The 24,589-nt window shown below is 42.3% G+C and overlaps 1 protein-coding gene and 1 pseudogene across 1 annotated transcript in view; both read left to right on the forward strand.

The window, feature by feature from the left end:
- The window catches only part of Iqgap2 (IQ motif containing GTPase activating protein 2), a 272,297-nt gene that overhangs the window by 88,681 nt on the left and 159,027 nt on the right, over positions 1–24,589 (forward strand). The gene's annotated exons all lie outside the window — the stretch shown is intronic.
- Positions 7,193–7,444, forward strand: LOC106022712 (annotated as a pseudogene).

Here is a 24,589-nt window from a genome sequence, read left to right on the forward strand (position 1 = left end):
GTCTTGAAGAGAACCTTCTCATCTTGAGACTTCGTACAAGCCCTCCATGATGAGGGCCCTTCTCCCAGGCCACTTCCCACCATTCTCCTGCCGTTAGAAAAGCCTCCCCTTGATGCTCAGAGGAAGTCACTGGGGAATAATTTCATAGGGCCGGTGTGGAGCCTTCAGTAGACTCCAGTCCCCTAGGAACAACAGTCCTGTCCTGATATCCTGCACTCTGTATACAACAGGGACACACCAGGTAAGCACGTGATAGGACTTTGGCAGATTAGTAAATATGCAGGTGAGAGAGTAGGTGTGTGGTGCCATGTCATGTGGTTTGCATACACCATTTCATTGTGTCTCAAAATGGTGCTCAGATTGCTGAAGGAACTTGAAAAGGTCACTTACAATAAAAGCACAGCAACAATCCACCTGCCCTCTTGCCCATGGCCAGGCTATTTTTGCTGTCTGGCTTCCCTCAAGGAGAAATAGTTGCTGCTGTTTGAATTATTTGATACAAAGCTGTGGTGTCAGAAGGAGAAAGGGGCAAGGTGTCTCTGAAATTAAGGAGATGATAAACTTGTGAACTATGAAGAGTGTTCACCCGACACCTACAGGGCCTTGAGTTCAATCCTTAGCTCCATGAAGAAAGGAACTTGTGTTTTATAAATACCAATTTTCTTGATTAGTCTCTTTAAAAATCTTGCAGGTAGACAGAATCAGCTGTAGCACTAGATTAACAACTTTGGTACCATACTCCAAAGTGATATGCAGGTTCCTAATCCTTGAGGTAGCCTGGTCACCATAGCCACACAAATGTATTCATGATCTCCAGCTTTCAGTTTTATCCCAACTGCTTCGCCACTTTTCTGTCTACCATTTTAGTTGGTATTGGTTTAGAACCCATTTGTTCATTCAAGATGTTTTTAAAGCACCAATCATGTTGCAGGAAGTATGGAGGATACCTAGCTATCTCCTGTCAATAATTCCTACCATTGGGGCTCTGCTCATCACCTCCAAGGTTTCAATGGGACTATTACTAGTTATAGATCTTGGCACTTAGTTAAACATGTAGTGGCCATTTGCTGTGTATCTGGCATTGTGTGAGAGTTGGCACTGAAGAGGAGATACACACATTCAGGGCCTCATGACCTGTGTACATCACCATCAACCGGGCAGGAATGGGCAGATGAACTCTCATGCTGGTTTTCAAACTTCTGCACAGATTTTGATGCTTGGTTATTCTTAGATTTAAAACTCTTACAAAAGTGACTCAAGGAACTTAGTGTGAAGAAAGACCTGGCTTGTTTTCCTCTCTGACCTTCTCACCCCATCCCCAACCTATTCTGAGCATATCCCCTTCACTATCAGTAAGAATTTGCACTTAGGAGACAACCTGTATCACTATCATTACAAAGCAGTGGCTTTATCTTGTAGTTGAACATAATAGGAAAATACTGGCCACTGAGTACAAACAATCCATCCAGTTTGAATTTGACCTAGTAGTTAAGATAACAGGACTCTAAAATACACAAAAACAGTAGTCTCCAGAGCAGAAAGTAGAAAGGAGATGTTAGGAAATTTATTCTTTTATTCATGATTTCATATTCTCCTTTTTTCTTTTATATAGAAGTATGAAAATATTTTATAACTAAGAAGCAATTATAGCAAAACTGTGGCATAACATTAATATTTAAGTCAATTGCATTCTTGTGTGCCAGCAAGGAACAATAGAATTTGGAATTGCAAGCATAATACCATCTAAATTAGCACTTCCAAAATGAAATGCTTATGTATAAATCTGACAAAATACGTATAAGATATGAAACTTTGACAAAAGAAATCAAAGAGGGATTAAATCAATAGCCAGGATCTCATGTTCAAAAATAAATGATTTAGTGTTGTTAAGATGCCAGCTCTTTGGGGCTGGAGCAATGGCTCAGCAGTTAAGAGCATTTGTTGCTCATGCAGAGGATCTGAGTTTGGTTCTCAGTATCTACATGGTGGTTTACAACCATCTGTAACAGAACCTGATACTCTCTTCTAACCTCCGCAGATACCAGGAACATACATGATGAACCCATGCATGCAGGCAAAGACTCAAACAGATAAATAAATAAATATTTTTAGGAGGATTGAGCTCTTCCCAGACTAAGTTATATAGCTCACATGTGACATCGATTAGATGCTTTGTAGATGTTGACAAACTGCTTAAAAGTTTAAATACAGAGGCAGAGGTCTCTAAATGAAGGAGAAAAACAGAGTCTGAGGGCTAGCACCATTGGATTTTTAAGACTTATTGTGAAGTTACAGTACTTATGACACTATAGTGATGGGGCAAAGAGACAAGTATATCAGTGTGGCAGAATATGGCCCAAATAGAGCCGCCTAGATACAATGAACTTGTCTGTGACAAAGGAGTGAAGAATACCGTGGAGGGAAAGAATGTTGTCTTCAACAATAGTTCTGGAATGAGGGGAATTCCTCATTGTAGAAAAATAAACCCATGATAGAGGTTATTCCTTTCCCAAAAATTAACACCAGAAACTTCTAGAAGGTAACATAGAAGAAAATCTAGTCTGGCCATGACCTTCCACACAATGCCTTCCTGTTCTGTGGCACAAGACAGTGAGAAGATGTATCACACAGTGGGGAAAAACTTTTTGAAAGTATTTGGTAGAGGACAATTCTACAAAATATACAAAAATTCTTAAAAATTGACCATAAAGCAGCCAACTTAAAAAAAAACAGGCTAAATATTTCAGCAGACAGACAATAAAGGAAAGAAATGGCAAAAGACAAATGTGTACATGAAAAGGTTTTCTGTGCCTTTAGCACCAGGGAAATGTAAAGTAAAACCACAATGAGGCAACATTATACATTTATTAGAAAGGCAAAGTCCGGGGCATGTATGCTACCAAATGCTGGGTGGGGGGGGGCACGACATGACACACACACACACTCTCTCTCTGCTTTGAGAATATCAGATAATATGACCATGTTGGAAAACAGTTTGGCAGTTGCTTACTAAATTTGATGTGGTTTTACTAAATAATTCAGCAATCATGCTTCTTGGTATTTACATCCAACTAAAAACCTGCACACAGATGTTTAAAGCAACTTTATTCACTGTTGCCAAAACCTACAGGCAACTAAAACATCTTCAATAAAGGAATGGACAAATACAGTGTGGTACATACAAGTGAAGGAATATTATCCAGCTTAAAAGAAACGTACCATTAAACCTTGCAAAGAGGTGGCAAACAAAACAAATACATTCTACCTACTGAGAGAAGGCAGCTTGAAAAGACAACAAATTATTCTAATGACATAGTGTTATAGAAAAGATTAAGATATAGCAACAGTGGTTTCCCCAGGGCTGGGGGTGTGAGGCATGAATAGGAAGAATGTGAAGATTTACAAGATTCAAAAATACCTCTTAGTGGAGCCTAACGGTAGAAACTTGACAACGTACAGTTGTATGAACCCAGAGAATTGAGAACTACTATGGTGAGTTCCTGATGTTGAGTGGGGGCTGTAGGCTGTAACGATCAATGAAGCTCTACTGGCTGTAGAAAGATGGGGTTGCTGAGAGTGGAGGAAGTTACTGTTATGGGGAGGGCTGTGGGAAGTCTGTACCTTCTACTCAACTTTGCTACTAAACTATGCCAAAAGGCAGTTTGTAAGAATATAGCCAGCATTAGTACACAGAAGCAGAAGCAGTCCCTAACACAGTTCTTTCTGTTCTAAGTGTCTTACATATATCAGCCATCACAAGAAAATTATGAATACTGATATTGCCTTCATTTATAGATAGGGAAATGGCCACGTATATGTGTGCACGTGTGTGCATGCATGTGTGTGTGCACGTGCATAAAAAGTTGCTGATACAGCTGATAGCAGTAGGCTGTCACACCCTGGGAGACCAGGACCACAGCTTTGTTATAGCCTCTCTTCTAAGATTTGTAAATAAACCCACATATGTTTAGAATATTTTTGCTAGTTGGGGGTATGCGATCAAGAAAGTTTAGAGACTGTTGTTGAGGAAGGCCAGATGTGGAGTCTGTCCTGGCACTTATCCCCTGTCGGCATCTGCTTCTTCACACAGTAAGGTGGGGTCTGCTGTAGAAAATTTGGGGGGAGTGTGGACACTTTTCTTTTAAGAGAAAGGTTCTAACTACAGTTGGGTGAGATTACCATTAGGAAACAAAGGAGAGATAGGGAGTTAAATAAAGAGTTCAGGTTATATTTGTTAAAGACTATCAAAATATATCTGGAGGTGCAAACAGTCTGGACAGGGAGTAAAGGAAGAAGGACATGTGCACAATGGTAGGGTACCCTTACCGCAGACCAATAAAAGACATTGGAGAAAGGGAAGCCTTTCTGATGTGCTAGCATGGATGTGTTTTGAAGATCTCTAGCATGTTCCAGAGAGAATGGGTTCTTTGTAGTTTCTTCTTTTCGTTGTCTGAATTAGAACTACTTGAAGACAGAACTTTTAGTCCTACCTAAGGTAGAATTAACTATGAAGGAGGGGATTGTGAATCCTGTGTGAAGACCACCTCTGCCATGCAAACACAAAGTTGTAAGACAAGTGAACTGTGAAGCTTGCATACTGAGAAAGGCTTTCGTCTCATTGGAAGGACTTAGAAACTCCTAGGAGCCTTCAGTCCTCATGCCTTTGTGATCTTTCTGTGTGCTGGGTTCATATGTGTTAAACTTTCAGTTCCATGAAATTGATACGTTTTCATTGTGCTCTTTGCTGGTGACCATTAGGAGGTAGGTTGTTCCTGTCCATCTCTAAGGAAACCCAAATCTGAAGTGTGATATAATCCACTGTCCTGGGAAGGAAAGGCTAGCTATAACTATGGTGATATTGGAGTGCTTTTAGATATTTCCTAGATATGCCAGACAAGGGCATGCATAGACTCATAGATTTCCTTAAGTTACTACTATGAGGAAATATATCCTAGCAATTGTAGGGGTTTGCCTTTAAAAGATGATTAAATATTGCACTTGACTTAGCTAGATTTAATGTTTCTTCATTGACAGAAAGTTTACTGGGATCACAAACCATTAGTAGCTACCATCTTTGGGGTGCTGTTCTGTGCCGGGCATTATATAAAACATTCCATACATATTGTCTCAGTCCTGAAAGTACTCTTTTGAGGACTACGGTCCCGTTCCCAAAATACGTTAGGAACCACTGAGATGCCAAGGCCAACTGGTTCAGGGTTAGAACTAGAAGAGACATCGCTGGACTTGAGCTAGGCCTGCCATCACGGCATCACACATACCAAGGATGACGTCCTTGGGAAGTGCTAAGCCAGCATCATCAAACACTTACACTGGTTTGTGTGTAGACCTCAGTTTCCCAGAATTCCATATAAAGTTCTTTTGATTCTGAATCCCTAATTTCTTATCTTTCCGGTAAGTCACAAATGCTCCCATCTGACACAGTGAGAGAGTTGGTGGAAGCCATCCAAAACCAGCTGAGCCTCCAAGAGCTGCCTGTAGTACCACTCCAACTACCTCAGGGAAAGGCAAAACTGGGGACAAAATAGACAGGTGACTGCCTTGATCACAGGGGAGGAGGAACCAAGAGTGGAACACCAGGATTGTCAGGGTCGGGTCGTGTTCTTTATGGTACCACATGCACGCACAACATAAAACAGTTGTCAAAACCCGTAGAAGGCATTGGCACGGAATGGAAGCTTCATGGAAACGAGAGACTTAGTTAGTGATAACGTGGCACTGGCTCATTGCTGTAACAAATGGACCACACTGCTGCAACATGTGAGTGATGGAGGAAACTGAGGCCAGAGGTAGAAGATGTACAAGAACCGTGTGCGTCTCCCTTAATCTTTCTATAAATCCAAAACTACAACAAACAAATACCCCCAAAAAAGAAAACCCACTGAGCCTTTTCCTTCAATATCAGGGTATCCTTCAGTTTTGTAGTTTGTGACTCCAGACTCTAAAGTACTAGTTATGTTTAAATTTTTTCCTGGAAGCCGGGCAGTGGTGGCACACGTCTTTAATCCCAGCACGCAGAGGGCAGAGGCAAGTGAATCTCTATGAGTCTGGGGCCAGCCTGTTATACACAGCAAGTTCTAGAACAGCAAGGGCTACACAGAGAAACCCTGCCTTGAAAAACCAAAGATATAAAATTCTTCCAGCTTTCTCCTCACCCATTTTTCTGTTCCTCTGTGGGTGAGCCTGTCCTTATCTATTCTCTTTTTCCAGCTGTCAGGACACAGGCTGCTGGCATGTGATCTGCCCACACCCAGCCTGTCCTGCAGGCTGCCGTCAGATGAGTCCTCTACAGCTCAACCCCCGTTGGATCCATCTCCAGTCCAAATACATTGTGCTGCCCTGCTCACGTCTCAATTACCCACAAGCTTAGACAGCATGACAAGAAGCAATTGTTTGCTGACACTAGACATGTGTTATCCATAGCATATTACAGTAACTTTGTTGACATTGGTTCTAATGATCTTTCATTGTTTTTTTTTAATTGTTCTTGCCTCCTCCTCCCACCAGCTGGACTGCAAGTTATCTGATGGGTAAGGCCAAGCTTTCCCTCCACCTTTGTGTCTGAGTCATTCACAGTGCTCAGAACACAGCAGGCCCTTAAGGAATGCTCTTGATGACGCGTGTATGTTTCCATCTCTTTAGCCAGAGCTCCGCCACTGGAGAAAAGGAAGAGGAACGTACTAGGCAGTGGTCAGTGTGAGCCACAGCTCAATAACTCAGCTGCTTCTGATGTGGAGCTACGGGGAGGTTGCTGTTTGATCACTGGCACATTTGCTCGGGCGTTTACCCTGCCTTTGGCTGTTCTGTGTCTTGAGTTCAAAGTTTCCATTGGTATTCTTCTTTAACCAGCACATTTTGAGTCGCTCAAATGTCTATCCACGTGTTCTTCCAAAATAAATTCTTAGTCCGTAATGACCTGATGCCTTTTCCTGTCTGTCCTTCTAGACTCCGGGTGAGGTTTGTTGTCAATGTTATGTTGTTAGGCCGCTCATGGCTAAATTCCACTAAAGGCTTTCAACCAAGAAAGAGTGTGAGTGCCATAGAAATGCTTAGTACCACAGCTCTCACCTGTGACGGAACAGTTTCACCTAAGGGAAAATGGTCGACTCTAAGAGTAGGGCTTGAGCTCTTCGCTGTTCCTCAGTGCCACGTACGCCCCAGTTGGGTTCTCACCATGTCTTCTCACAAGACTTTCACAATCAAGCAATTCCTGGCCAAGAAATAAAAGCAAAATCGCCTATTCCTCAGTGGATTTGGATGAAAACCGGTAACAAAAGTAGGTACAACTCCAAGAGAAGACACTGGAGGAGAACCAAGCTGGGCCTGTAAGAATTCACACAATCAATGGCAAGACTTGAGAGTTTGCACTGAATCATGGTCAACGCAAGCTATGCTACCGGGTGGAGTTCAACATTTTTAACCTGGAGATTTGGTCATATTTAAGTTGGGAATGGTTTGTCCTGTAATAAAAAATATAGAGCCTTTCAGCAACAACAACAGAAAAAGAGTAGGGCTTCATCTCCTCCTCACCCCTGTCTCCATGAAACATGCATCTGTAGGAACAAATTTGTTTCTTGGATGCTTCACAAATTGCCTAAGCAAAGCACATTTCACCAAGCTGGATTTCAACTTGAGAGATGTCCAGATGTTAATGGCAGCACTCCAAATGCTAAATGTGCTGTTCTTTGAGAAGAAGAAAGTAGTTTTTGTTTTGTTTTGTTTCTTTAACAATAGATGCCAGAGTAGATACCAGCAGGAATATCTGAACAGAAGTCGATTTAGAGCCCTCAGAGTCTTCATGGAGAAACATAGCTAATCTTTGTAAAAGGTGCTGGAGTTTCATGGTGATGTATAGAAAACAGGCTGGGGATTTTAATCGACTGTAAAATGAGTCTGAATCCATAAGGCAGTGTGCTTGAATCCAGTCATTTTAATATGTTCCAGTGTTTTGAGGGGAAATAAAACATCTTTTGAGGGTATCTGGTGCTACAGATTTTCAAGTAGATGAGAACACCAAATCCATGGCACTGTAACCTGTGGCATTTGTGTCTTCCAACAATGTAGTAGACAGAATTAGTTAGTTCTATGTTGGGTTATATCTCAGTGAAAAGTTATTAATTTTCCAGGCTAACAGAAACATATTCAACAAAGGTTATGATGAGCTCCATAGAAAAGGAGTTGTGTGTGGGGGGGGGGGATTTTGTGAGATGGAACTTTGAACAAAGCATTCCTAGTGCTTTAAGATAGGCTTCAGGGGACACTGGGCGGGGGCAGGCAGTGAACTCTTTGAATGTTTACAAATAGATTTTCCCCCTGAAAGTACTAGTGCTTTACAGAGAAGACACTGTGTGGTGATGCTTGGGATCTGATCTCTAACTGAAGGAGTGCTGCCGTCTTAAAATGCAGTTCCCAGCATTGGTAAATATTATCTTTTAAAAATTGACAAAGACATTCCTGTTTGGAGGGGAGGAGGGAGAAGGAATGGAGGGGGAGAGGAGAGTGGTGGAGATGAGAGGGGAAAAGAGGGAGGAGAAAGGAAAGGAGAGGAGAGGAGGGGAGGGGAGGGGAGAAAAGGGGAGGGGACAGGACAGGACAGGACAGGACAGGACAGGACAGGACAGGACAGGACAGGACAGGAGGCAGTTGTTAAGAGTCAAGTAATGATGGACAGAAATGATTCCAGCCACTTTGTAATCCACCAAGGAAGATGGAAAATGTTTCCTCTGAGGCAGGTTGATGCTTCAAGGGTATTACTTACTTTGTATGCATGTCACTGGATGGACAGACATTATGTGTGATGCACATACCTCTGTGTGATGTGACTTTAGGGATGTGGGTATAAACTCAGACTACTAAACTCAGACTACTGGCTCTCAGTTACTGTGAACTCTGTTCCGTCCTAACTGTATTCACCTGTTCCATTCACAACCAGACAGAAGATACAACATGTAAGCAATACATACATTGCTGTGAGTAACTGTTAACTTGGTTTCCACATTCTAATGTGTTATGTTTGGGGAACTACTGAATCTGGTAGGCAAGGGGAAGCAGAGGTTTCTCATTCCCTCTGTTTACTGGAGGAGTCAGCATCTGAAGAGAGAGTCCTTGGGTGGCAGGAACTAGAAGTTAGGTGCATGCACACAATTAAATTGTGGAATTGCAGTTTCCTCAGCTAGAAATCAAGATGTGCTAGAGGTCAGGTGAAAATGTCATCTTCCAGACACTGTCTGAAAATGGGAACCAGTGGGAGAGGGGAGGAGGGTGATGCAATGAAACATATGTTATTCAATTAGTACACAAGTTAGAAAGATGTTATACAAACTGATCTTCTCGTCGTACAGGAAGGAGAAGTTGCTGAGTTGATGGGACTCTTATTCCATTTCTTGAGTCTTTCTAGAATGTATGCATCAAAGATTACCTTGTATCTCACATACATATATATATAATTATCATTTGTTAATTAAAAGAAAATTTAAAAAATTTTAAACCTTATTAAGTGCTCCAGTTTTATAGTAGGACCCACTAAAATCCTAATATAACTATTTTCAGAAGACAACAGAAGTAGAAAGTGTATAGGGCAAATTTAGACATCGCCCTTGACATATATCAGTGTTGACTTTACTACCAATGTTTGGTGGCAACTGGACTGGGGTTGTTTGCCCAGATCCCTGTACAATTATCCTCTCTCTCTCTCCCTCCCTCCCTCTCTCCCTCCCTTTCTCTCTCTCTCTGTCATAAACCACTATTGGAGTGAGTGGAACTACTGAGGAGAGAGAGGAGAGTCATTCCAAATTTTCACTTCAGAATATTTAGGGTAATATTAAAAATTCATTAGGGAAGCATTATAAATTTAGTCAAAAATGACTGTGTAACCCAGAGTTACTGTATTGTTTTATGCATATTTAAATCTGTACAAATCAGAAACTTCCAACTGGAAATGTACCACTTTAAAAGTAAAATCCATTTCTATAGCAGAGAAGGCAGAACATGGGTCTGCTGTCCCAGAAAATCCAGGTATCTTTTTATTATTGTTAGGTTTATATTTATTAACTCACTTTTTGTTGTCAGATCTTAGAAATTTTAACATTTACATTTATTGGTATTCAGAACTATTACATCATTCCTCAAATCTTGTGTGTCAAACACAGCTCTCTCCCACCCTAACCCATGGCAGCTACTGGTCCTTCTTTCTTTCTCTTTCTTTCTCTCTCTCTCTCTCTCTCTCTCTCTCTCTCTCTCTCTCCCTCCCTCCCTCCCTCCCTCCCTCCTTCCTCTCTCTCTCCCTCCCTCCCTCCCTCTCTCTCCCTCCCTCTCTTCCTCTCTCTCTCTCTCTCTCTCTCTCTCTCTCTCTCTCTCTCTCTCTCTCTCTCTCTCTCTCTCTCTCTCTCTCCCCCCTTTCTTGGGATTTCAAAGGAATGGGATTATGAATCACATAAACTTTTAAGACTGGCTTCCTTACTCATCACACTTCACTGGAAATACATCCATATTGTGTGTGGTGATACTACTGTATTTCCTTTTATACTGCTGTATAATGTTCTATAGGAGGAAGCTAATGTAGTATATTGGGAAAGCCATGGGGTATTTTTTAGCTGAGGATGGTTAGAAATTGAGCTACTCCATACATTCATGTGCAGTTTTTTCATGGATATTGTTTTTTTATTTCTACAGAATCACTATGTAGGCATGACTGCTGGGTCATGGGAAAAGTGTATGGCTAACATTGATAGGAACTTGTCAACCCCTTTCCTGCGATGGCTGCCTCCTGACTGTTGGGCACCTCTCAGCTCTCGATGTCTACAGGTGCTCTGTGTGTGTTTGTCTGGGTGGTTCTGGTAGTTGGGCGGTCACAGCTATGAGAAGTTGTTAGTGCATTTTCTTCACGGTACATCTTCTCATGTGCACCCTGAGTAAGGGGTCTACTGAAATATTTTGCTCGTTTTTTTAAAAGCCTAGCTTCAATGTCATTAAGTTTTGTGGCTCTCTGGATCTTTGGATATGGGTCCTTTGTTGTGAAGTCCGATTTGTTAAGTATTTCCCTGTTATGGTTTGGCTTTGGTGTCATATCTGAAAACCTCTTTACCTGATCCAAGGTCATAAAGATTCTGTCGTCAGTTTCCTTGGAACTCTTCCATAGTTTTATGTTTAGCACTTATAGCAGTTAGAGTTATTTTATCTTGGAGACAGCGTTTCGCTGTACAATCCTGGCGGGACTTAAACTCCCAGTTCTCTTGCCTCAGCCCGCCCCCTCCCCTTCCCCAGCACTAGAATCAGTGGTGTACACTGTCACAGCTGGCAAGTTAATTTATGGATAGGATTTTTTATTAAAATTAAAAACAATCTGATTTTACATTCAAATCCCAGTTCCCTCTCCCTGTCCTCCCATTCCTTCCATCATCTCCCTACCCCACCCCCATCCACTCCTCAAAGAGGGTAAGGCCTCCCATGAGAAATCATCAAGGTCTGTCAAATAATTTGGGGCAGGCAGGACTGAGACCTTCCCTCGTGTATCTGGGCTGAGAGAGTATCCGTCCATAGGGAATGGGAGCCCATTTGTGCACTAGGGATAAATACTGGTTCTGCTGCCAGTGGTCCCATAGACTACCCAAGCCCCCCCCAACTGACACCCACATTCAGGAGAGCTAGTTTGGTCTTTCCAGGTTGTCCAGCTGTCAGTCTTTAGTCCATGAGCTCCCACTTGTTCAGGTCAGCTGTTTCTGTGGGTTTCCCCAGCATGGTCTTGACCCCTTTGCTCATCACTCCTCCCTCTCTACAACTGGATTCCAGGAGTTCAGCTCAGTGCTTAGCTATGAATCTCTGCTCCTGCTTCCAATCAGCTACTGGATGAAGGCTCTAGGATGGCGTATAAAATAGTCATAAATCTCATAATAGGAGAAGGGTATTTAAGGTAGTCTCTCCACTATTGCTTAGATGATTAGTTGGAGGGTCATCCTTGTAGATTCCTGTTGATTTTCCTAGTGCCAGATTTCTCGTTAAGCCCATAACAGCTCCTAGTATCAAGAGGACTGATCTCTAAAATATACAGAGAACTCAAAACACTTGTCACCAAAACATCAAATAATGCAATTAGAAAATGGGATACTGATCTAAATAGAGAATTCTCAACAGAATAATCTCAAATGGCTAAAAGACACTTAAGGAATTGTTCAACATCCTTAGTTATCAGGGAAATACAAATCAAAACAACTCTGAGATACCATCTTACACCTGTCAGAATGGCTAAAATAAAAAACACCAATGACAGCTTGGCTAGAGAGGATATGGAGAAAGGGGAACACTCCTCCATTGCTGATAAGAATGCAAACTTGTACAGCCACTTTGGAAATCAGTATGGCAGTTTCTCAGGAAAATGGGAATGGACCTACCTCAAGACCCAGCTAGCAATTCCACTCTTAGGCATATACCCAAAGGATGCACACTCATACCACAAAGACATCTGTTCAACTATGTTCATAGCAGCATTATTTGTAATAGCTAGAGCCTGGAAGCAACCTAGATGCCCCTCAACCAAAGAATGAATAAATAAAATGTGGTACATATACACAATGGAGTACAACTCAGCAGAAAAACAAAACAAAACAAACAAACAAAAAAAACAATGACATCTTGAAGTTCTCAGGCAAATGGATAGAACTAGAAGAAACCATCCAGAGTGAGGGAACCCAGACACAGAAAGACAAACATCATGGATATTAGACATAGAGCAAAGGATAACCAGCCTACAATACAGAACCCCAGAGCAGTTGGGAAACAAGGAGGACCCTAAGAGACACATACACGGACAACCCCCACAACTACGAAGGGGAAAGGGACAAGATCTCCTGAGAAAATTGGGAGCATGGGGGAAGGGAAGGGAGGTAGGGGAGAAGGGGAGGGGGAGGAGAGCATGAGAGATCAGAAAAGTTTACTTGGGGGAAGAACAGAGAAGGAGAGCAAGTAAAGAGATACCTTGATACTGGATATGATTTAAGATATCAGTTGAGTTTTGTGTCGACTTCTAACTGCACCATTGTGCGAAAGGCTGGCCTTTCTTACTGGAGTTGCCTTCATACCTCTTTCAAAACTCCCCCTGATCTAGGTCTCTACCCTCTCACTAATGCTACACTATTCTGAAAATCAGATCATGCGTCTTTAACTGAATAAGAATAACAATTCAATTGGCTGGTCTTTCTATGACATCTGTCCTGGCTTACCGGTACCCTCTAAAAAGAATTCTTCTGGGGTTTTCACTGCTATCATGCTAAATCCACCGGTCAGTTTGAGGGGACCTGATGTCTTAACTGTGGTAAGTCCTGCAGTCCTTGAACATGATGGGTCTGCCATTGAGAACTTTTTAATTCCTAACAAAAATGTTTGGAAAGAGCTGATACGAGGGCTCTTCTCCTTTTTCACCATGGCAGGGTTACTAAGAAAGTCAAACCTTTCTTGTCCAGGACCTTAGTGACCATGGGTGCCACTTCTGTTGATCAGGCCAGCTCCCCATGAGATATAGCTCACATCCCTGTTTCCTATTTTCCTCCTCCTCAGTTTCAGCTACAGCTTCTATGTTTGGTGAAAGGCAGGCAAAATCTAATTTGTGACGGCTAGAACTAGTTGTCCACTTAAACAATAGAGAACTGAGTCACAAATTCTGTCTCCATAAGACTCCTCCATACTTTGGAAAATGACTCATTTTTAGGCAGCGTCTGCTGCTGCTGCTTGCCAGGAAGTGATCTAACTCGGATAAGGTTGACGGTTTCTAGAAGTTTTGCAGCCCCTGTCGAGAAGGCATTCTGAGCTGGCAGCCATCGTGTGGCCGTGTGTATGCCAGGCTTATCAGTCCATTGCCACACATCACGCGTAGCATTTTGGAATGTTCTAGTAGAGTTGTTCTCAAGTGTTAGCTGCTTTAAAAGTCACCTGGAAAGCTGATGAAACACGAGCTGCCATGGACTAGTCCCAGAACTTCTGGTTCCTTGGGTGGTCTGAAACTATATTTCTAGCAGTTCAAAGGGGCTGCCAGTTGGAGGCTCCTTGAAGAACACTTCTTATAATTTGTGTCACAAGTAAGAATAAATAATCTTAAAAACATGTCAGTAAAACCATCCTTACAGGTAAGGAGATGGTGTAGATTTCGTTCTCAGGTTCCTATGAGGAAGCAGGAACTCCTTGGGAGCCCCACCCATCATCCAAGCAGAGGGGAGAAAACACATTACCTCCTGCAGCCTTCTTTCATATAACCACGATGGAACGGGTTCTTGGAAATTCAATAGCTTATTATTCATATAAAATTGGGTCTCTCTCTCTTTTTTTAAACTTGACAAGGTCCAAGAGTCTTAAGTTTCTCTAATGTGAGTTTTGCAGTGTGAAAGCAGGCTGAGCCTGGATGCAGGAAGCAGTCAACACTCAAAAGGGATCTGCAGCACGACTGTGTATGACTCACTCCAAAAGGCTCACCACTGGCCAAGCATGGCCAAGTATGGCCTGTGTGTAAAGGTGCCTGCTGCTGAGCCCAGTAGCCTGAGTTTGACCTTCTTAACCCATAAGGTCAAAGGAGAGAAGTGACTTCTCCAAGTTGTCCTCTGACCTCTACCTGTGTCCCATGGCATGTATGAGTGGAGGTGTGTGGGTGCAGGTGCCTGTGGAGGCCAGAAGAAGATGTCAGAAGCCCTGTAGTTAGAGTTATAGGCAGTTGTGAGCTGCCTGAAATGGTTGCTGGAAGCCAAACTCGGGTTTTCTAGAAGAGCAGCAAGTGTTCTTAACTAACTAAACCATCCCTCTAGCCTTAATAAATCAATTTTTAAAATGTAAAAAAATAAAACTCTTACCACTGACTGACAGATTTACTCCTACATGTCTTGAAGAAGCAGAAGTAGTAGGGTAGAGTAGCAAGGAGCATCGTTAGTCAAGTAAATCTGTGTTCCGTGTGCTGTGAACTCTCAGTAACAGTTCAGAAGATTCAGTTATGTCATTGGTGAATTTGTTTACCCTGGAGGAGCACTTTATGAATAGCTTATCGTTTTCAAGTTGTTTCTATGTGTCTGTCTGTTGCTTACCACATGAATGATGTCTGTGTACATTTGTCCTTATGACTGATGGCAAAGGTGGAGGAAACAATTAGCGTCTTTTCTTCCTTTCTCCCTTCCTTTCTCCCTTTCTTTCTTTCTCTCTCTCTCTTTCTTTCTTCCTTCCTTCCTTCCTTTCTATCTTTTTCCCTTCCTTCCTTCCCTTTTTTTTTTGAGGCAGGCTTTTTCTGTGTAACCACCCTGACTAACCTGGAACTCACTCTGTAGACCAGGATGACCTGGATCTCCACAGAGATCCTCCTGTCTCCGCCTCCCGTGTGCTAGGATTAAAGGTGTGTGCCACCACCACCTGGCTCTCTTTATCTCTTTTCGAGCTCAGTTTCACAGCAGTATGTCTGTGGCCCAAGTTCTGTGGCCAGCTCTTGATGTTCTTGCTGCCCATACTGAAATGGGGATTGTGAATGCCTTCAGTATATGCTGCCTCACTTTTGTCTGCAGATGTCTGCCCAGGATGGCAGCATTGGAGGCGTGGGGATGGAGCATGTTGCAAGTGTAGTCAGTGGTGTGTGTTTCTTTCTTTTTTGATTATTCTTTATTTAAAATGTTTTATTCATTTTATATGCCAACCACATGTCCCCCTCCCCTCTCCTCCTCCTGCTGTCCCCCCCCCACACCTCTCCTGTAACCCCAACCCCATATCCACTCCTCAGAAAGGGTAAGGCCTCTAATAGGGAGTCAACAGAGCCTGACACATTAAGTTGAGGCAGGACCAAGCCCCTCCCCTCTTGCCTCAAGGCTGAGCAAGACATCCCAGCACAGGGAATGGGCTCCAAACAGTCAGATCATACACCAGGGATAGATCCTGGTCCCACTGGCTGGGATCCCACAAACAAACCAAGCAACACAACTGTCGCCCACATACAGAAGGCCTAGTTCAGTCCCACACAGGCTCCCCAGATGTTGGTCTCAAGTCCCTGAGCTCTCAGGAGCTTGGGTCAGCCGTCTCTGTGGGTTTTCCCACCATGGTCTTGAGCCCCCTTGCTCATATAATCCCTCCTCCCTCTCTTTAACTAGACTCCTGGAGCTTGGCCTGTTGCTTGATCTATGACTCTGCTTCCATCAGTTACTGGATGCAGGCTATGTGATGACAGAGAAGTCACAATTTGATACAGGGGAAGGCCAATTCAGGTACCTTTCCACTATTGCTAGGAGTCTTGTGGGGGTTGGGGGGTCATCCTTGTGGATTCCTGGGAATTTCCCTAGCTCCAGTTTCCTCCCTAACCCCTTAAATGGCTCTCTCTATCAAGATGTCTCTTTCCTTACTCTCCCCCTCCATCCCTCCCCCAGCCCCATCATCCAGTTCCCTCATGATCTCATCCCTCGTCCTCTCCCCTTACCATCCCCTGCCCCGAGTTTACCCAGAAGATCTCATCTATTTCTCCTTCCCAGGGCAATCCATGTGTCCCTCTTTGGGCCCTCTTTGTCCCTAGCTTCTCTGGAGCTGTGGATTGTAGTCTGGTTATCCTTTGCTTTACATCCAATATCCATTTATGAGTGAATACGTAGTGTGGTTTTTTTTTCTTTCTAGGTCTGGGTTACCTCACTCAGAATGATTTTTTTCTATTACCATTATTTGCCTGCAAATTTCATGATGTCATTGTTTTTTACAGTGGAGTTATATTCCATTGTGTAAATGTACTACATTTTTTTATCCATTCTTCAGCTGTGGGGCATGTAGGTTGTTTCCATGTTCTGGCTATTATGAATAATGCTGCTATGAACATAGCTAAACAAGTGTCCTTGTGGTATGATCAAGCATCCTTTGGGTATATGCCCAAGAGTGGGCACATGTGTAGATTGATTCCCAATTTTCTAAAAAAAAAAAAAAAAACGGCAATACTGATTTCCAAAGTGACTGTACAAGTTTGCACTCCCACCAACAATGGAGGAGTGTTCCCCTTTCTCCACATCCTCTCCAGCATAGCCTGTCATCAGTGTTTTTGATTTTAGCCATTCTGACAGGTGTAAGATAGTATCTCAGAGTCATTTGATTTGCATTTCCCTGATGACTAAGGATGTTGAACAATTCCTTAAATGTCTTTCAGCTATTTAAGATTCTTCTGTTAAGAACTCTCTGTTTAGGTCTGTACCCCATTTTTAATTGGATTATTTGATATTTTGATGTCTACTTTTTTGAGTTCTATCAAATGTGGGGTTAGTGAAGATCTTTCCCATTCTTTGGGCTGCCATTTTGTCTTATTTACCATGTCCTTTATCTTACAGAAGCTTTTCAGTTTTAAGAGGTCCCATGTTTTAATTGTTGATTTCAGTGTCTGTGCTACTGGTATTCTATTCAGGAAGTGGTCTCCTGTGCCATTGTGTTCAAGGATATTTCCCACTTTCTCTTCTATCAGCCCCAGCATAATTGGATTTATGTTGAGGTCTTTTATCTACTTGGACTTGGAGCCAGACCCATCTCCAGCAAGTTTCTAACCTCTCTCTGCCCCATGAGTTGTGCAGATGTCAATCATGTGTCCTGAATGGGGTGGGGAATTGTCAGGCTCCATTGTAAGGCACCCTCTTCTAATGAGCTTTGAAGAGAAGAGGTGCTGTGCGCTGACGAGTGAAGAGCCCCTGGCTATCAGTCACATTTCTTTGAATTGGGTAGGGAAGGCAATGGTGGGTTCTAGAGGAAGCTTCAGGATTCTCCTGACTTAGGACATCCTGGGCTTTGTTTGTTTAGAAAGATAGGATTAGTCAGACCCCAAGTGCCCTTTGCCCTATGACCTTTTACCTGCAAAAATCAGTAGTCTTAAACTTGGTAGGAATGTCTACAGGATCTAATATCTTTATGAGTCTGTAAATATGTGGTATGTGCTTTCAGATGAATGTGTATCTCTTGGAGTCACTCACTCACTTAAAGAAAAACATAGGACATCCCACCTTCAGAGTCATTTGGGGGACCAGGAGACTCATTTTTGTTTTTGAAAATATAGGGACTCACAAAGCCTTTGGTCTTAGATTAAATGTTGTCCCTTACCCAGCAGCCTGGCTTCCAGTCTGTTGCCCATGGCCTACGTACTATGACCTGCTTTCCTGCATCTGACCATCCAGAGATAACTGTGTCTGGGCAATTTGCTTCAAAGCCCCTTAATGAAGTTTTAGCTATTTGGCATCTTTGGGAAGGCCTCTGTTGCTGTAATACTCCCAAGGCACTCTGTATTCCAAAAATCAGCTAATACCAAAGCAATGACTCACAAACTAAAACTCTGATTGTGGGAAAACATAATCAGAAGTGGTGTTGGTTGGTCAAGCTACATGTCTGGGCATAATGGGGTACATGATTTCTCACTTCGCTTTTGACGTGAAGCCACAAAGAATTTCTTTGTTAAAAGAACACAGAATTGAACAAGCCCAAGGAACAAATGATATCATGGCTTATTTGAATCAACCGAGAAATATTCTTATGTTAAAGAAATTCTTTAACATGCTAACCAGGGCATTCCATTCTTGAGTGGATTGAATAAGAGATTCATTTGCAAAGAAAGTGAACATAAATAACCTCATTAAAGATGGAAGGATGATTTATAATATAGCACTCATTATTTCAAAACTGAAATATGTTTTTCATTTTTACTAATCTAGTCTGTGTTTATGGTAACATCAAGACAATGCCCCCTGGGATCTCACCAGAACCTATCACAGATGCATGGCTTGAGCCAGTACCCACAGTGAGAGAGCACTCCCTTCCTCTCTTTTCTTTCCATGGGGGTAGCCCATTCATATGCATTATGCATCTGAGACTGGTATGTTATGTAAGCACTCCCTTAGGACCCTGTAACACTGTGGCAAGTTTGGATCTGGGAGAGGAATCTGGGATAGGGAACATGTCTTGGCATTTCCGATGGAAGAGGGATGATTTACCTAATATTCAGTGAATCTTAATAGCCCTCCCTGGGTTTATTTACTGCTGTTTTATGATACTTTGCTTTTTCACTCATGCCATTGTTTGCTTTTGGAAATTGTTTCATGCTGTCAGGCAGTTTCTTAAGTGATTCTTGGGTTTCTGATAAATGGAGTGCCTACTATTCTTCGTGTCAGAAAAATGATAGATTGAATTACTGTCCCTCAGACCTAAAACTAACTTAAGGCTTAAGATCTGGAAGCATATAAATTTATAAAAAGCACTGCTTAATGGGAGACAGGCCATGTGCTGATTTACTATTTCAACCTTCAGTGACTTACAAATATTTTAATGTAGTTTGAAGATGAGAGACAGGATGGAAAGCATGTTAGGAAGCCAACTTGGTGAGGAGACAGAAAAGGATAGGGTTCTGGAGGTAGAACAGGAATGTGTATAATTTCTGTGTAACTAGTAGGCAGAAAAGTCTATGGAAGTCCTTTAATAAAATGTTTTTAAATGTATAAAATAATGCAGGTATGATAGTGATTGCCTGTAATCCCCGTACTCAGGAGTCTGAAGTAGGAGGATCAAGAGTTTAAGGTCAGTCTGGATTTAAAGAACAAAAGAAATAATAAACATGTAAACTAAGGTAAATGGAACTGCAGTGGAAGCCCAAGATATTGAAAAAAATTATCAGACTAAGGAGGCAAGCATCATGTATTAGTGAACACATTGCTGAAATTGGCTATTGAGGAATCATGACTACTGTTATTTTCAATAATAATAAGCATAAATAATATTTTTCAATTATCCATAACTATAAAGTGTCATAAAATATAATTAGTCTATTGGTTATAAAATCATAGGCATTCCAATTGTATACTGTGCTCAGTTCCCTACATTGATAATTAAATGAAATGCTGTATTTTAGCTAAAGATAATGAAAAATGATAAAATGTAATTGTTTTCCTATCCTAGTCTTTTACTAAGAGCCCGTGGATCTTGGATTAAGACCCCGAGTTAGAGAAACTTGGGTAGAATATTAAGGTGGCCTTGTAATGGTTGCATGACATTGGATGAGTTAAGGTCTTAAAACACCTTTCCCATCAAAAAAGGGCAGGGAGTAGTAGGGAAATGGTTCAATGGTTAAAAGTGCATGAGAGTTGGGTTCCAAGCACCCATGTCAGGAACTTATAACTCTCGTAACTCCAGTTCCAGGGGATATGCCGCCTCCAGCTCTGGGTGCATATACATAATTACAAATAAAACAAATATTTATAAAGTCTTCCCTATCTATGCCATTGCTGGCAATGTCCTATTAGCAGGGTTGTTGGAAGACTAAGGAGCACCATGCCTTGCTGGGGTCCTTATTTGAAGATAGTGACTTAGGGACACATGGCTCCTCTAACTGGCTTTCTTTTAGTATTTGTTGTATTTGTTGAGAAACTGGAATATTTAGTACCAGAGCCCAAATCTCCTCTTACCTCTACATTGTCTTAAAAACTGTTGAACCTTAAGGAATGGAATAGATGGGGTTAATGTGGCAAGAGAAAGCATTGGGAAACATGAAGGCAGGAATTTATTAGTCTCTTCTCATCCAATTGAAGTCTTTTTGTCTAGTTAGGGTTTCTATTGCTGTGAAGGAACACCATGACCATGGCAACTCTTATAAAGGAAAAGATTTAATTGGGGCTGGCTTATAGTTTAGAGGTTCAGTCCATTATCATCATGGCAGAAAGCAAGGCAGCATGCAGGCAGACGTGGTGCTGGAGAAGGAGCTGAGAGTTCTTATATCTTAGCTCACAGGCAATAAGAAGTGGTCTGGGACACTGGGTGTGATTTGAGCATATTTGAAACCTCAAAGCCCAACCCCACAATGACATATTTCCTCCAACTAGCTTCCTGTTGCAACAAAGCCACAACTCTTAATAATGCCACTCCCAATTACATTCAAACTACCCACTTTTCTTTTCTTTTCTTTTTACCACACTTTTCTTACAAAGAAAGAATCTTTGGCTCAGTGTGAAGGTTTTGGCAGGAACCAGAAATGACATTGCCACCTAGACCCTTTGGGCCCAAGTTTTTATTTTGTTGTTTCACTTGAAGAGTAGGTCCCCTGAGGGCTGAATGGCTGCAAAGTGTGCTTTAGCTGTTTCTTGAAGGGGAAGGACCACTGCCTTCTCAGATCACCACACACTGAAGAACCCAACAAAGTCTGGTTAATACATAACTGTGGCTCAGATTTATGACGTGACTTTGGAGGAGACTCCAAAGAGTGGATACCCTGGTTCTGTTTGACTATTTCCTTGGGCAAACATTCCTACACAAGACTATCTTCTTTTCCTGACTGGCTACTGAACAGTGTGGACTCAGAGCTGGGCAATCCTTCCTTCATCTGTGATGGATTTAAAGGCAGTCTACTATAAGTGATTCACCTCCTCAGAGTGGGTGTCAAGTCAACGAAGCAAAGGAGGCGCAGGGTCTCCTTGTCCCTTGGGGTCAGGGCTAACACTTCATTTAGTGTCTCCTTTACATCAAAACCATATTTGTCGCCTCATTTATTTCCCAGTGTCTGGCCAAGTTAGTGATGTTTGTGAAAACAACCTGGTAGATACTCAAGCCAGATAAGAAAGGAGAACATTGGCTTTGCAGAAGGAAGCTGTTGCGGGGAACAGATGGAGACGGTGTCTAAACAGCAATGAAAAGGTGTGTACTAGCTTCCTGGCTCCTGATGTCCGCTTGCATCAGGAGCCACCTGGGGACCTAAGGGCTTCCCCATCCCTCCCGAAGACTTTCTGTCAGCCCAACACCCCTGAAAACACTCGTAGACCATACTTCCTACTCTGCATGGACACTTTTGAAAGCAGAAGCAGATGGAATAAAACAAAAATTGCAAGACGTTCCCTGGGATGGATGCCAAAAGAAAGGGGAGTTGCAATTTACTGTTATCAAATATGCTGATCTTCAACATAAATGACTTGTTAGTCACCAAGGTGAGGTTGTAATAGCCATACTATTGTCTGAATATGCCTTAGCCACCTTTGCCATCATTGTGGGTGTCTTCTGAGGCTTACCGCTTGCCTGGCCTTGTAGATGGTAAGCATCCCAAACAAGGAGAGAGAAGACAGGGTTGTCTGTGTTTCTTGGTTCTTTACAGTTGGTTTGTCTTTTCTTTCACTAATCTATGCTTCCGAGTGTCCTAGTTCTATCAACTAGGAACTTGCCAACTAATATCTTTGTTTCATGGTTTTTTCCTTCTGACCCAAACTGTCCAAGCAAAAGTGGAATATTCCTCAAATGTTGAGCTATGACATCGGCCTTTTCTTTATTTTGTTTATCGTATTTATTTTATTGTTCTGGATTTTGGTTTCTCTGTGTAGTCCTGGCTGTCCTGGAACTCAGAAATCTGCCTGTCTCTGCTTCCTGAGTGCTGAAATTAGAGGCATGCTCTTGTTTAGAGATTTCTCATTTGTTTCTCAACTTGTCTGGCCATCTTGATCTGAATGTCTACATGTCTTAATCTTTGTGCTGTTTCTGCATCATTAACCTTTGATCTCATCAAGTCATTTTTTATTTCTTTTGGCAGTGGTGGCGGTAGACTGCAGAGGCTTGTACATGGGAGGCAAGTGCCCAACTACTGGACTGTATTCCAGACCCCGTTTGTGTTTTGGGACAGGGTTTCACTAATATGCGCAGACTAGCCTCGGACTCGCTATGTAGCCGAGGCTAGTCTCAAATCTTCCTGCCACAGCCTCCAGGGCAGCTGAGAATAGCGGGCTACACTGCCAGGCCTGACTCAAGGTAATGCTTTTTTCATTTTCAGGTTCCCCTCATGGCTTTCTGCCCTCTCATTTGTGACATTTTCTTCTTGGCCAACTTCTCTATCTATTCTAGGCCCACACTGCTGCTTCCCCTCTCTCCTCCACAGCTTAGTCATATTACATGCTTGACTTTGTGTTGATTGTCCATCATTTCACATGACTGGTTTCTTCAGCAGGAGGCCGAAGTTCCTTAATAGGTTATAATTATGTTATATATATATAGATTATAATATATTGTAATGCAAAACTTCAGCACACAATAAATGTTCGCTAAATCCGTAGTTGTGATATCTGCATCAGCCAGTCAGGGGTTAGTCCAGGGCCGTGACTGGCTACAGTGGTTTATTTTAATTAGCTCTGAAACCTAGAATGTGCCTCTCAGACTATGGGAATACCATGTCAAGTCCGTGCCTTTTAATTTTGTGTCTTCCTCATAAATTACCTCTTAAGAACTGAATGTTATTCTATAAACCTAGGAGTGAAATCTGGTTGGTGACATTCTAAAGTCCAGATTTGGTTTGTTTGAGAAGCAAGAGGAAAGAACAAACGAACGAAACATAATCAAAAGGCATTGTGTGTGGGGGTTGGAGAGTCACAGAGGTTTAGAGTGCTTGTTGCTCTTGAAGAGGACTTGGGTTCTCTTCCCAGGTCTCCATAGTAGCACACAACCATCTGTAACTCTAGTTCTAGGGAATCTGACATTCTTCAGCACTACCTACATGTACATATGTGCCAGTACACAATCATATATGTAAAAGAAAATAAATCTTTTAAAAGACATGAAGAGATAGTTCACTGGTTAAGAACACCAGATACCCTTTCAGAAGACACAGGTTCAATACCCAACAGCTGTGTGGCAGCTCACAACTGTCTGTAGCTCCAGTTCTAGGGGATCTGATGTCCTCATCTATCCTCCACAGGTACTAAGCATGCAAGTGGTGTACAGACATACATGCAGGCAAAACGCTCTTGCACAAAATAAATCAGTTTTAGTAAGGCATTTCCTGGAAGAAAGCTTTGGCAATGGTGCTGGCTAAGATTTAACCAGCAGTAGGGGACTAATGGAGTTCATGGATCAGGCAGAGGGGAGCAGCAGACTGCAGAGAATGAGGAGTACCAAGATAACCTTTTTAAGGCAGGGTATAATGTGGAAAGATGTCTGGGGGAGATCAGAATGTTGAAAGGAAAGTGTGAGTGCTTACCTGATTGATTTCTTTGGGTTTTGTGAAGCTGGCTTGATCAATAACTTGCCTACAAATAAGGGATATTATGAATTAGTTAACTTTAATTCGATAGGTGATATTTTCATGGAAGCTCACACTGTTAAGAATAACATACACAGCTGGGTGGTGGTGGTGCACGTCTTTAGTCCCAGCACTCGGGAGTCTAGAGGCAGGAGGATCTCTTTGAGTTCCAGACCAGCCTGGTCTACAGAGCTACACAGAGAAACCCTGTCTCGAAAAACAAACAAAAAGAATAACATACTCATAGGAAAGATATTTTTACTTGTTATTTGGCAATTTCATACATGTGTATGATGCTTCCGTTACTGTCTCTCTCTGTGTGAGCATTAGCTTAGGACTGTCATTGCAGGCTGGTGGAGTACCAGTGGGTAGGTACACAATGGAAGTCACTTATGCCTTGCCCTGAATCCATCCATAGGGAGTAGCTCAGCCATGAGGGGTAGGGCCCTTGAGTCCTTCCTGCATTCTTGCCTGGCCATTAACGGGACCACTCTTGTGCAGAGCCAATCCAGTCATCCATAGTTGTTGAGAGCCTGGGATAGCAATGACTGTGTGTTACACAGAAAGTGGGTTTGG

This window comes from Mesocricetus auratus, unplaced genomic scaffold (assembly GCF_017639785.1).
Source record: "Mesocricetus auratus isolate SY011 unplaced genomic scaffold, BCM_Maur_2.0 Super-Scaffold_100020, whole genome shotgun sequence".
Lineage (NCBI taxonomy): Eukaryota > Metazoa > Chordata > Mammalia > Rodentia > Cricetidae > Mesocricetus > Mesocricetus auratus.